The sequence below is a fragment of the Phoenix dactylifera genome, chromosome 3 (assembly GCF_009389715.1).
Source record: "Phoenix dactylifera cultivar Barhee BC4 chromosome 3, palm_55x_up_171113_PBpolish2nd_filt_p, whole genome shotgun sequence".
Classification (NCBI taxonomy): Eukaryota; Viridiplantae; Streptophyta; class Magnoliopsida; order Arecales; family Arecaceae; genus Phoenix; species Phoenix dactylifera.
Window position 1 is genome coordinate 11,593,538 of NC_052394.1, and position 15,038 is coordinate 11,608,575.

The 15,038-nt window shown below is 38.5% G+C and overlaps 1 non-coding gene across 1 annotated transcript; it reads right to left on the reverse strand.

Moving 5' to 3' along the window:
• Positions 1-11,902: 11,902 nt before the first annotated feature.
• Positions 11,903-12,008, reverse strand: LOC120110344. Its single transcript, XR_005511286.1, has one exon. It is a non-coding gene; the product is annotated as a small nucleolar RNA R71 (small nucleolar RNA).
• Positions 12,009-15,038: the final 3,030 nt, after the last annotated feature.

Sequence of the window (15,038 nt, forward strand, 5' to 3'; positions counted from 1 at the left end):
CCTATCCATAAGGAGAGAGGAGGGGCGTACGCCCCTCCTTCTTTTCCTCACGTAAAACCCAAGGAGAGGGGCGTACGCCCCTCCCTCTTATCCTCTCATGCCCCACGCCCAAGCCTCATCTCATGAGGTGCGTGGGCTCCACTTTCAGCCTCCTTAATTTCCTCATGTTTATCCATAAGATTAAATCAATTATGACTCTTAGAGTCCTAATCTAATTAGGACCCAATTGAATAATGACTCAATTGAACTCTTCAATCCTAATCCAATTAGGAGTCATCTTAATTAGATCAAAATTAATTAGGACTTTAGGAATCCTAAACTAATTAGGACTCACATAATTTTAGTCCTAATCCAATTAGGATTTTAGGAACCTACTCCAAGTAGGACTCTAATTTAATTTGAAGTCCTAATCTAATTAGGACTCTAGGAGTCCTACTGCAAATAGGACTCTTATTAAATAAGATCAAGCCCAATTAATTAAGTCCAATTGATTTAATTAAATTGCAATCCAATTGCAATTATTTCTTCTTCTACTCACTAACTTTTAGTGAGTTAAAACAATTATCAATCAAATTGATAATTATAAATTATTTGTGATTGCAAATCACAATTCAACCATCAGATCGGTCAATACCTCTAATGTGTGTGACCCCATAGGTTCTATTCTGTCTGGTAGTGAGATATACTGCGATCTCTATCACAATATCATTGAAAACTCCTTTCAATGGGTTGGAACAATTCCAACTCAACTCACCAGGGATCATCAATCATCAAGATAGTCCCTGTGAGTCTCACCATCCACCAGTGACACCTAGCAGCATGTAGTGGCTACCCAGCAGAATGGAATGATGAACCTCTAGGTGCAGTTATCGTATGATATAGTCCTTCTATCATGGATTCCTACAGGACGGAGGTCATGGATAACTCGTCAAACCCCATCGTCTGTCATATGTCAAGATTTATTCGACTTAAGTTCGAGAGTGGAAAACTTCTTTTCCACTATACATACTACCCCGGCCGAGGATTTACGAACTCAGTCTCATAAATCACATAGGACCTCTCTTAACCTATCAAGATCGATAGATTCCATCTAGATGCACCCCTACTCCTACAATGAACCTACTGCAGCCAATCTGCACCACAAGAACCCAATTGGCTAGGGCTCATGTTTATGTGCTCGTCAAACTACAGCAACCTCACTGTGAATAGCCGAGGCATCGCAGGTCAAAGGACCAGTCATACAACTGCAGCATCAAGTAAGTCACTGACGAGTGGATGGACATCCAAGTGACTACTTGCTTTGGTCATGCTCAGTACCCTTATTCTCTAACAAGCACTTGCACAATTGCTCCAGTGTCCCTACACTGTGGACTCAAGACTCGTCCATCAAAAGAAAGCGATCTGTGCACTAATCTCAGCGGATCGATCACCATCCTCGTGATGATCCATCGATCAGGAGCAATTCAGAAATTAATCACCAATGACACATGCCTCAAATTCTCAACTCTTGAGAATATGCGTCATCATCTTATTAATTTCTTGGACGATTCATGGACACATAAGAACATGAATGAAAAGAATGCCCAATTTAATAAATTCATAATTAGGTCAAGTACAATTTTATGTCCCAGAATAAAATAATACGTCAGCCAAATTGGCTTCTAGGTCATACTTCTAACAATTAAATACAAAGATTCTGAAAGTGCTCGAATGTTATTGAAATATGTGTTTTCAATCTTAGTGATTTAAGATGAGCTACAATGTAGAAGATACATATCTCAAATTATAATTGTGAAAGCCTTCTTGGAAATTTTTATGAAAATTCAGAATCTGATTTTGTATAAAAGCTTAAACTTAACTTAAAAATGCTTATATCGTTACATCTTTGTAACCTTAGTTATATGCTTCAATGATCACGTCATTCAGGAGAATAGCTCAATATGATTTCTAAATAAAAATTTTAATATAAAAAAAACAGAATTAATTTTGACGCCTTGGTTGATTGTCTCGATACGCATCCGAAACATATCTTTTCTTACCCTTAAAGTGTACTAATATTAGTCTAAATAATGTGTCTTTCAATGATCTTAATTGCAAACAAATATTTTTAAATATATGATTTTATTTTGATATTAAAAAGATTTATTGTGCTTCATGTATACATGCTGAAAAACTATGATTAAGAAATTGAGTTCTATAAATATATACTTCAATGATCATCTATATGTTTTTCTCTCCTACATTATTAAAGAATTTCATCAATATATATATATATATATATTATTAAGAGAGTGAATGATCTTAAGTCTAGAAACATTTCAGCTCACTCAAATGATTCTTAAAAGAAAGAAAATGTAAATGCTTTTGAAAGAATTTGAGCTTCCAATGAATCATTTTCTGATTAATATTTCAGTACATTTTCTCAAAAATTAAGAGGAAGCATAACTTGTTCTTGAAAGATTAAAAGGAGTGATTGCTATAAATTTTGAATAATTCTAGATCACTCTACATTCTTGATATCATAAAGTTTCAGTTTTATTCACGTTTATCATTAAAATCTGAAATTCAACAAAAGAAAAGAATGATTAAAGAAGAATGCATCTTTTGAGGGGGAGCTTTAGATATTCAGTATCTTATCCTAAAGTTACTTTAATTTGATGCATACCTTGAATTTTATGGATTGATTTTGATGAACCTCATTGTGTTGCATGACTTCATGAATACATAATAAGCTTGTACCTTGAGATGAGTTGTATAAAGGTTGTTTTATCTCAAAATTTGAGCTTTATGGAAATAGAATATATTGAACATATATTTTCGAGTTTAACAATTTTATTGGACACTATCTTCAAATTTTAAACTCTTAAATGGAATGAATAATTAAGGGGAAGAAAGAAAATTTTAGAGGAAGAGATCATATGGAACTTAATCGCATAAATCCATAACTAAAGGAGAGAGAAAGAACACCGAATAAGAAGTGATCCTAATTGCAATTCAAACAGTTGATCTTAAGAGCCTCTAGCTTAAGAACACCGAATAATATTAAATTTCACTGAGTAACTCTTAGAAAATCTATTTTGGAATTCACTAATGCGTTCTTATTGGCTTGCTCTTTAGAACTTCAATTTTGTGCCAATTCATTATTATATGTATCAAAATGTACTTATTTTTAAAGGAATAAAAGAACTTTGAAATCATACTTAATATATTGCTATTATACTCCAAAAAGAAAATTAGTTCAATTGCTCTCATGCTGCTAAAATACTTAATATATTGGGCAAAAGATCTTAAATGAACAAGCTTTCATACTTATTATTAAAGAATGATTAGATTTTCATTCGTGCTTTCTTTGAATATCATTTTTGGTACTTCTTGAATTAACTTGAGAAAATTTCCACCTACACTTGATTTGAAAACTATCTTTGGAACCACATTCGATGTGTTCTCATTATAATTGGCTCTGATCTATGCTCATTAATCTTTTTCTAACATTATTGCCTTGAGTTATATGATTCATATTCTTGCAATAATTTGACATGCAAATCAGAGTACAAAAAGAAAAAAAAATATTTGAGTATTCTTATCTTTGTGCTTAATGTTTCATTATCTTGCAACCTTTTTGATGTTGTCAAAAAGGGAGAGAAATATCTAAGTATATGCTCATAATGCTTTATGTTTTGAATTGAATACAAATCAGCTTAAATTGAAATATGTTGATTGTGTTAAGCTGATTAAATCTAAAGCATTATCATGAAGTATGTTTTAAATATATATGTTTTCTACTTCATGCAACTTAGCTATGCATTAGTCCTAGAACACAATATATTTTATATTGCACATACTACAAGTTTTGTCATCATCAAAAAGAGGGAGACTGATGATCCAAAGATTGAGTTAAAGATTGATTTTGATGATCACAAAACCTTTAAGTATAATTACTAATGTTTGTGTTGCAAGAAGAAAGATAATTTATTTTGCAAGGAACATAGCAAGTTGGAAAAATACAAGAAGGCCTCAAAAGCTCTCAAGAAAAGTTAGAAGAAAGCTACAATTTATTGGCCCAAGTTTCAAGTTCCAAGGATTTAAGTTGGAGGAGCAAATTCAAAGAAAGATTCAAAAGAATAGTCCTCGAGTCGACTCCGGGAAGTTTGGAGTCGACTCTGGCACTCTAGAGTTTCAAGAAACAGTGCTCGAGTCGACTCCGATACTCTACGAGTCGACTCCGACTGAGAACAAACAAAAAGATATAGAGTTGATTTTCAGCGCTACAGTGATCTCGAGCCGACTCCAACTTCAGCGCTACAGTGCGGAGCCGACTCCCAGCCACAGTGCCGGCAGACTACTATTCACAGATCGACTCATGTTTCAGCTGAGTCGACTCCTACTTCAGCCGAGTCGACTCGAGCACGCTGGGAGGCATAACGGCTAGTTTTTTCTTGATTCCAACGGCTCTATTTTTGTCTCTAACGGCTAGATTTTTGTTTGCACTCCCTCTAAAGCTATAAAATCAAGAGGAGAGCTAGGAAAGAGAGTATGGAAGTGGGAGAGAACATTTAGGGAAGAGATTTCAAAGAGATTACAAGAGAAATCTTCCATAAGCACAAAAGGGCCATTCAAAGTAAAATAGAGAGAAGAAGAGTATCCAAGTGAATCCCAAAGCTTCCTCTCCATCTGTGTGCTGCCTCGGTGATCCTCTACTTCGTGCAAAATCAGAAGAGGGTCAAGTAAAGAAGAAGCCGAGTTCCTCCATCTACAAATTTGTTTGAGGGCTTCATCTCTTTACTTTACTTATTTATATTTGCTATATTTGCTTATTTGAGAAGCTTGTATTTGATTTAAACTCTTGCTCTATTATCTTGTAACTTGATTCAATCAAGAGATTGAATCAAGGGGTTAAGGTTTGTTGGTGAGCCAAAGGAAAAACCAACTTTGTAAGGTTGTGGTTGGTGAGCCTTTGGAAAAACCAACTGGGTTGATTGTAAACCCGGAAAACAATCGTTGTAAGGTTGTGGTTGGTGAGCCTTTGGGAAAACCAACTGGGTTGGATTGTGAGCCCGTGAAAAACAATCGGTTGGTTCTAGTCGGTGAGCCTGTGAAAACCGACCGAGTTCGTTGTGATCTCGCAAAACAACAAGTTGGGTTGTGAGCTTGTAAAACAACCGACTGTAATCTGAGGGATTATAGTGAAATTCCCAAGAGGTCTTGGGGAGTGGATGTAGGTGCTGGGGTGCACCGAACCACTATACATCTTTGTGTTTGTGATGCCTTATCTCTTGTATTTCATGCCTTACATTCATGCTTGATTGTGTAATATCTCTAGCTTTGTTTTCTATAGAGTTATAAGTGATTGTTTAGAATTTGCTTAGCTTCCACTCCATTCTTACCATACACATAGATTAAAATTGATCATACAACTAAAAGTTAATTTTAGATCAATTGCACCCTAAAGCCATAGTATAATTGCTCTAGCTTAATTTTCCACTGCTTTACTTGTAATTGCCTAGAGCTTAAGTAAATAACATCTTATTATTCCGCTGCATTCTATTCAATGTAAAAATTAGGGAACATAATTTTTAGAAAACCCAATTCACCCCCCCTCTTGGGTTGTCACCTTGGGCAACAACAACCTTAGTACTCAGGATGATATTCAGGCTAAAATGGCAGCCCTTACTAGGAAGGTAGAGGAAATTGAACTTAGAAGGATTGAACCCGTCAAGACCGTAGAACATAACAGCGAGTGTTGTAGGATTTGTGAGATGCCTGGCCATCTCACCACTGATTGCCCTACAATACCCGCATTCAAAGAAGTCTTGCACGATCAGGCCAATGTTATGAATACCTATCAAAAATCTTTCAATAATCCTTTTTCGGGTACTTACAACCCTGGATGGAAGAACCATCCAAATTTCAGGTGGAGGAATGACCAACCTCAACAAGTATATAACCCAACTCCTCCACCTCCGCAACCTCATTATGCATACGCACCCCCTCAAAAATCCAGTCTCGAAGAAACTTTGCAATCTTTCATGCAAGGTGAAGCTAAAATCAATGATGAATTAAGAAATCAACTGACAACGCTGACCACTGCTTTAAGTGCTCAAGAGAAGGGTAAGCTACCAGCTCAACCACAACCTAACCCTCAAGTCTACGGCGGTAGCAATGCATCATCTTCAACTTCGCATAAAGAACAAGCGAAGAGTATAATAACTTTGCGAAGTGGAAAAGTTATTGACCATCCAGTTCCAGAACAAACTTGAGCTATACCTGATTCTGACCCTTTAAAGACAAAATAAAAGGATAACGAAGAAACTGAAGCACCAACATCTACTGAAAAAATCAAATGTCCTTTTCCTGCACCATTTCCACAAAGATTAAAGCCCTTGCAAAAGCTTGAACCAAACTCTGAAATTCTTGAGCTTTTTAAGCAAGTAAAAATTGATGTACCTCTTCTTGATGCAATCAAACAAGTGCCTTCCTATGCAAAATTTTTAAAAGATTTGTGCACGGTCAAGCGTCATTTAAATGTCAAGAAGAAGGCATTTCTGGCTGAAAATATGAGTGCAATTTTACAGCATAACATTCTTCCTAAATATAAGGATCCAGGTTGCCCAACTATCTCGTGCATCATTGGCAATTTTAGGATTGAGCGAGCATTGCTAGATTTAGGAGCGAGTGTGAACTTGTTGCCATATACGGTATATGAGCAACTCGGTTTGGGTGAGTTGAAGCCAACAACTGTGATCTTACAATTAGCTGACAGGTCAGTGAAGGTTCCTAGAGGAATTATCGAAGATGTGTTGGTCCAAGTAGACAAGTTCTATTTTCCTGTCGACTTTATCGTACTGGACACACATCCGGCTTCCAATTCACCATCTCAGATTCTGGTCATCTTAGGACGTCCATTCCTTGCAACTTCTAAGGCATTGATCAATTGTAGGAATGGTATCATAAAGCTTTCTTTTGGCAATATGACCTTGAAACTGAACTTCTTTAGTATAAGTAAACAACCCAGTGATCATGAAGAAAGTAAAGAAGTTGAATGGGTTGAAACCATTGCGGAAGAATATCTGTTAAAAGAAACATTTATTGAATCGGCCGACAATGGTTTGATAGATTGGTGTTCTGAAGGTACTGCTGATGATGTGGTCCCACCTGTTTTAGATAATTTGAATGTTATGATGGTCAATGGGTGGAGACCGCGAATAGAGGAATTTGAACAGTTGCCACCTCGAAAAGCAAAGATAGTACCATCCCATGAACAAACACCTAAGCTCAAGTTGAAACCTTTACCGAAGGAACTCAAGTATACCTTTCTTGGACCCGAGGACACATTTTCTATAATCATCTCATCTGATCTGGATCATGCCCAAGAAAGAAAATTACTTGGTGTTCTAAAGAATTATAAGGGAGCTTTAGGGTGGTCTATTGCCGACTTGAAGGAGATTAGCCCTTTAATTTGCACGCACCGGATATATTTGGAGGACAATGCCAAAACCACAAGGCAAATGCAATGCAGGTTGAATCCTACGATGAGAGATGTGGTTAAAGCAGAAGTCCTCAAGTTGCTTGACGTGGGTATTATTTACCCAATTTCCGACAGCAAGTGGGTAAGTCCTACTCAAGTCGTTCCTAAGAAAGCGGGTCTGACGGTAGTCAAAAATGAGCAGGGTGAACTAGTTCCAACTCGTGTTCCGACGAGTTGGCGCATGTGTGTTGACTACCGAAAATTGAATTTGGTCACTAGGAAGGATCACTTTCCCATACCCTTCCTAGACCAAGTTTTGGAAAGAGTTGCAGGACACAAATTCTATTGTTTTTTCGATGGCTACTCCGGGTACTACCAAATTAAAATTTCACATGAGGATCAAGAGAAGACTACCTTCACTTGTCCTTTTGGCACATTCGCGTTCCATCGGATGCCATTCGGGTTGTGTAATGCACCTGCAACATTCCAAAGGTGTATGCTCATCATTTTTGAAGAAATGATCGAGAAATTTTTAGAAGTGTTTATGGATGATTTCTCTATTTTTGGCGATTCTTTTGATGATTGTTTATTACATTTACAAGCAGTTTTAGCTCGATGCATGGAAAAGAATCTGATACTAAATTGAAAGAAATGCCACTTCTGGTGCCAAAGGGAATTGTCCTAGGACATATTATTTCATCGAAGGGCATGGAAGTTGATAGAGCTAAGATTGATTTAATCGCCAAGCTACCTGCACCCAAGACAGTTAGAGATGTTAGATCATTTTTGGGTCACGCAGGATTTTATAGAAGGTTCATCAAGGACTTTAGTGTCATAGCTCGACCATTATGTAACCTCCTATCCCTTGATACACCGTTCAATTGGACTGAAACATGTCAAGAGGCATTCAAAAAATTGAAGGCTATGCTTAGCACTGCACCCATCGTGCGACCACGTGATTGGTCATTATCTTTTGAGATCATGTGTGATGCTAGCGACTATGCGATAGGAGCTGTCCTGGGACAACGCAAGGATAATAAGCATTATGTCATTTACTATGCAAGCAAAATCTTGAACGATGCTCAAATGAATTACACCACCACCGAGAAGAAATTGCTTGCAGTAGTATTTGCATTAGACAAATTTCGCTCTTATATCCTTGGTGCTTCTATTGTTATCTTTACAGATCATGCAGCGCTAAAATATTTGCTGGATAAGAAAGAGGCCAAACCACGCTTAATACGATGGATACTTGATAAGCGCTAAATAATGTACAAATTTATCTATTTTACATAGCACTTATTATTATTGTTATGCACATATTTTAAATATTAATAGAAGAAAATGTGTTTCCCCTCGTCATTGCATTTTAATAAATTATTAGAGGTAATTCAAGTTTGGTTTAATTTTCTATATTGATTTAGTCTAATGTGTGTGCAGGTCGAGTCACCCCATTCACGAATTAGTCCCAATCAGTTCCATGTGTGGATTGCTTTCTTCCCCATTTGCATGAAGTTACCCATCCTTTTGTCTACGTCATCTTTTTCGTGTGCACCAAGCTTCCCAACTTAACAAAACAGAGGTCTCTCCCATTTTCTTCACGTATCCAAACTTTCTTTCAGAACAGAGCCCTCCCAACCTACACGAGTGGACCCCAACTACCTTTCTAAAAAAAGAGATAATATATATATAATAATTCTCATATCACCCCTCACGCATTCATCTCCCACATCATTATTTAATAATTCTCATATCACCCCTCACGCATTCATCTCCCACATCATTATTTATTCTCTTCTCCTCCCCTGTTTCAGAACAAGCCGCATGATCACTCCCATTCCCATTCAACCCCGTCCTCCCAGATTCTTTGCTTCAAACGTGATCTCCTCCCGCAATGCAATCCTCCCAGCATCCGCAATCCAAGCACCGTCTTCCCAAAGATTTATTTCCATCCGATTCTGAATCTAAACATTTTCATCTCCCACGGATAAGAATCCCCTGTTCCACGTCCTCCCCTCCCCCGCTTCCGCGATTCAAATCGGCAGATCATCCCTTTCCTTCCCAGCAAACCGAAGCAAGCTTATCCTCTCAAATCTCCTTCCACGAATAACCCGCATCTCGATCGTATCCCAGCATCCCAGCTCACGGCTCAAATCCACATGTTTTCCCCCTGTTTCAAAATAGAGCATACCTCCCAGCTCAGCCGCATCCAATTTTTGATCGCCTCCGGACCCCTCCCGTTCGCGTTCAATTGCGTCCGAGCATCCCGTGAGCACCATCACCCTCATTTCTTGTTCCAGATTTGATCTTCTCCCAGATTTTCTTCCGGATCCCTCCCGTTCGCACTCAAATCTTGCAAGCATCCGCAACCTTCCTCCCATTCGGATTAACTCCATCATCCACGGAATCCGCCTAGCATTTAACCATGCTCGTGATCAATTTCATTTGAAGATGGGAGGTCGTCCGGAAGCCATGCTCGGCTAAACGTCTAGTCTAGGGCTGGATGAAGCTCTAGCAATGTTACAGGGCATTGTAGTTCTTATTTTCTTTATTATTTTGGAGCTTGTTTAAATTCTTATTATCAATGAAAAATTCTTTTATGATGTTTAAACTTTGAGCATGCTATTTATTATTCATGTTGCTTAAAGTAGTCTAAGATAATCCATGCCTAGGAAGATGAGGTGTACTGCACCCTAGGTTAGCATAATTAGGTAGACACTTCTTGCTATACCGAAGATGGATTTTCTTAAAACTCTTTATGCTTTTATTTTAAAAGGCTTGTAGCCAATATTGCATGCCTCTCCAAAAGATTTAAAAAAAAATAAAGAATACAAACCCTGATGCAATGCTATGTGGTGGACTCCAAACCCTAGATCCATTTATTCTGATAAATTCTAATTCGCACTCATAGTTTAATTTAGTTAAATCAAGTTAGCAAATTCTTCTTCGTGATTTATTTTTAAAAGAAAAATAACTTATCTCCAATCCCTATGGACCGACACCCGTAATCACTATCCTACAGGATACGTGCTATTGCGTGGTTTATTTTTGAAATTGAAATAACCGATCAATTTTTGGCGCCGTTGCCGGAGATTGCTAGCATAGTTATTTTTTCTATCATTAAAAAAAATTGTTAATTAAAAAAAATTCAAAAAAACAGATATATATCTAAAATAAAATAAAAAAATTATTTTCTATTATTGTTACTTTTCTTATCTCCTTTTTCTCTTCTACTAATTTTTTTCTTTTTTAATTTTTCTTTTGGTCTTATTTGATCAGGAATCGAAGAGAAGATCTGGCCATCAAAAAGGAATGCTTTAGAGGTTTGCCTAAAAAAAATTTTAAATTGCTGGGGAAATTCCCTTTGGTAACCTCTAAACCTTTCTTATTTAAATTAATTATTAGCTTGAAATTTTGGGGTGATTGCTTGATTTTAATTTCAGCAAAAGTATGAATACATGCTTGATACACATACACAAATTAATCCGCACATAGTAAGGGCAATCACCCCAACAAGATAAGAGCCGAATTTCATCACCAGATTCTTGCCCAACTTAGATGAATTCAATCTCACATAGTGTCACTTTAATTAAAATCAATTAGACGTTGGCTCCTAGGAACATTTGAGCTCAATAGGACGAAGATCACCGAAAGTTGCACCAATTTCGCTCTGTGGCTTAGTTGATGTCTAGGCAAGCTTTGTCCCTATAAGGGAGACAGTTCATCTGTTCGAGGCAAGTGGGTTTTAAGTGGGACCTTTGCGAACGCATCGTGACCCCTCCACTTATCTGGAAGCTTACCTGGTCAACTCGGTTCATTAGACCGGATTGGAGGCTTAGGTGCCCTCTTCAAACCAGTTAGGAGCTGTCTAGTGATTTTAGGACAAATACAAGAATTTATGTGTTTTTCTTTTATTGCATGCTTGATTGATCAAGTACTAGTGTATGCAAGGGAGTCGTTCTAGAGTACATGACCTATTATCTTTTGACCCTGAAATAGAACGGACCCTTAGAAATATTCGAGCTGAGATCAAAACCTTAGAATCATTCCCACCCCCTGAGATGGCTGAAGAACAACCCAAACTCCTGAGGGAGTACTTTACTCCCACCATTTACACTTCCCCATCTTGCATTCGATTACCTAAAGTAGCAGCTGTACAATACGAAATAAAGTCTAGTGTGATCCAAATGCTCCCATCTTTTTATGGGCTCACCAACGAAGAACCATATAAACACCTAGATGAATTCCTTGAGATTTGCACCACTATCAAGATTCAGAACTTCACTGATGATGCTCTGAAACTTAGATTATTCCCTTTCTCCCTTAAAGATAGAGCCAAACAATGGCTGAATTCTTTAGAAGCTAACTCGATTCGTTCTTGGGATCAAATGCAACAAGAATTCCTTAAAAAATACTTTCCCATAGGAAGAACGAACCAGTTTAGACGTGCCATCATAAGCTTCTCCCAAACTGAGGGAGAAGAATTTCATGAAACCTGGGAGAGATTTCAGGACCTAATCCGTAAATGCCCTCATCATCAAATACCTAAGTGGCAGCTAGTGCAATGTTTCTATGACGGATTGACTGAACGAAACCGTCAGATGATCGATGCTGCATGCGAGGGGACTTTCATGCTTCAAAATGAGCATGAAGCATGGCAATTATTTGAAAATCTTAATGAAAACTCCCTCCACCATGCTTCCTGTTCTCGTCAAGCACCTCCGAGTTCTCAAAGAAGAGGGACCATTTGTGAAATAAGTCATTCCATGGACCTGTCTAGCAAGGTAGATGCATTGTCCCATAAGATTGATCAATTGATGATAGGGGGACATATCGTTAGCTCTACCCAAGCACAAGTGTGTGCTATCTGTTCTAGCCCATCGCACCCCATTCATGAGTGCCCCTCAGCACCCCAATTTCCCGAACTCGTGCAAGAACACATCAATGCTGCCCAAACACAGCCCAGACCGGATAATGACCCATTTTTCAATACATATAATCCAGGATGGCGGAATCATCCAAATTTTTCTTGGAGGCAGCAAGCTTCGAATACTGCCTAACCCTACTCCCAAAATTTTCAAAATCCTCAGAATTTTCATCTCTACCGTCCCTCAAATCAATTTCAACACCCTCCTCCTCCAACCCAAAGAAATACAGCCTTTGAGGAGAAAGTGTTGACTGCCCTTCAAGGTTTGGAGGCAAACACACAACTATTGCACTCTCACACGCAATCAATTGCTAAGCTAGAATCCCAAATGGGTCAACTAGCCAATGCATTAAACAAGCGAGAGGAAGGTAAGCTTCCAAGTCAACCAATGAGTAATCCTAGGGGACAATACGTGGCTCAAGAAACTCGACTAAATCATGAGCAAGCTAATGCTTTGACTACCCTAAGGAGTGGACGTATAATAGATAATAAGGTTGGGGAGGGTAACAATAAGGAAGGTGAAGAAGAGGAGAGGAATGTATCACATGAAAACCCAAAACCTTTTTCAGCTAGTCCACCATCTGCCACAACCCACATTCCAAAGGCTCCATTCCCTGAAGCACTTAATGCACCCTCTCCCTTTGGCAAGAAGGGAACTTCATTAGAAGAGATGATGGAGGTCTTCAAACAAGTTAAAATCAACCTCCCACTCCTTGATGCCATTAAACAAGTTCCCTCCTATGCCAAATTTCTCAATGACCTTTGCACCCAAAAGCGGAAATCTAGGACACATGTGCCTAAAAAGGTCCTCCTAACTGAGCAGGTAAGTTCCATTCTCCAACACAACACCCCTCCAAAATTCAAAGATCCTGGCGCTCCCACTATTTCCTGTGTCATAGGAGATAACTTCATTGATCGAGCACTTTTAGATCTAGGGGCAGTGTGAATCTTCTACCCTATTCAGTCTATGAAAAATTTGGGTTGGGTGAATTGAAACCTACCTCGGTATCTTTACAATTGGCTGATCGATCGGTGAAGATGCCAAGGGGGATGATTGAAGATGTTCTTATCAAGGTAGACAAATTCTATTTTCCAGTAGATTTTATCGTCCTTGACATGGAACATGTGCCCAACCTTAAAAAACAAATCTCTGTGATTCTTGGTCGTCCCTTTTTAGCTACAGCCAATGCATGTATCAACTGTAGAACTGGGGCAATGGATATATCATTTGGGAACATGAAAATTCAGTTGAATGTGTTTCATGCCGCTGACCAACATGTGAGGGAAGACGGGTGTTGCCTAATTGATGAAATGGATGATCTTGTAGAGGAAGCCCTTCCCTATATCTTAGCAGATGACCCCCTAGAGGCATGCTTGGCCCATTTTGACATTGACAACTTTAACATAGACAAGGCCATAGAAGAAGTCAACATCTTACTCGACAATCAATCTCCCATGAGTTTTCTTCCTTGGAAGATCCGACCTGAACCTCTTCCCCCTATTGCTAGCGCACCACTTTGTCCTTCCATTGATTCTCCAACTAAACTTGAGTTAAAGCCTGTTGCCCAAGGTGACAAGCCAAAGGGGGGGGTGAATTGGTTTCTCTTAATTTTAACTATCTTACTTATATTAATTGATGAGTTAGTGGAATTAAACAAATCATAATACAAACAACAAGAAGTATAGTGGTTCGGTGCTCTCCTAAGCACCTACGTCCACTCCCCAAGCGACCCCTTGAGAATTCACTATAATCCCGCGGATTACAGTTGGATTGTTTTCCGGGCTCACAATCCAAAAACCTTTACACTTTGGTTTTCCGGGTTCACCAAAAACCTATGTTGGTTTTACGGGCTCACCAACGAACATATGTTGGTTTTCTGGGCTCACCAACGAACCTTTACAATTGGTTTTACGGGTTCACCAATCAACCTACACCGTTGGTTTTGCGGGCTTACCAACTAACCTTTACAAGGAGTTTAATAAACGAAGTAAGAAGATTTAAGCTCCTAGATGAGCAAATATAACAATATAATCTACAAAGAAGAGTTTAGAGAATAGTTATCGCTTGATGTGACTTCTCTCTTCTTTGTCAAGGATGCTTCACTCTTCAAGGGTGGATGGAGCTCTTAATGACTCTTGGAATCTGCTCAACCATTTTCTTTTGACTCTTGAATGAAGCACTTGAATGTAGAAGATTAGGGCACTTTGTCTTTCTTGTGTACTCTTTGATATTTTGCAAAAAGGATATTCTCTCTGATGAATAATGCCACTTTAAATAGTTTCTTTCATCCATTGGACAAGCGCCAATAGTTAGAATTCAAAAACTAGCCGTTACTCACTATTGGAAGGACAAAAAGTACTTCTGCAGAACTAGCCGTTATGCTTCTGCCCGTGTTTGGGTCGGCTCAACCTGTCCTTGGGTCGACCCAACTTTCACTTGGGTCGACTCAACCTTTCCTTGGGTCGACCCTCTCAGAACTACAGAAACTTGCAATTCAGCCTTCCTTCACTTGGGTCGACTCAACATTTCTTTGGGTCGACTCAAGGTTCAGTTGGGTCGACTCAACTTATTCTTGGGTCGACCCTCTCAGGGTTTCCAGAGAACCTTTTCTGTCATGTATTCTATCATTGTCTTTGGGTCGACCC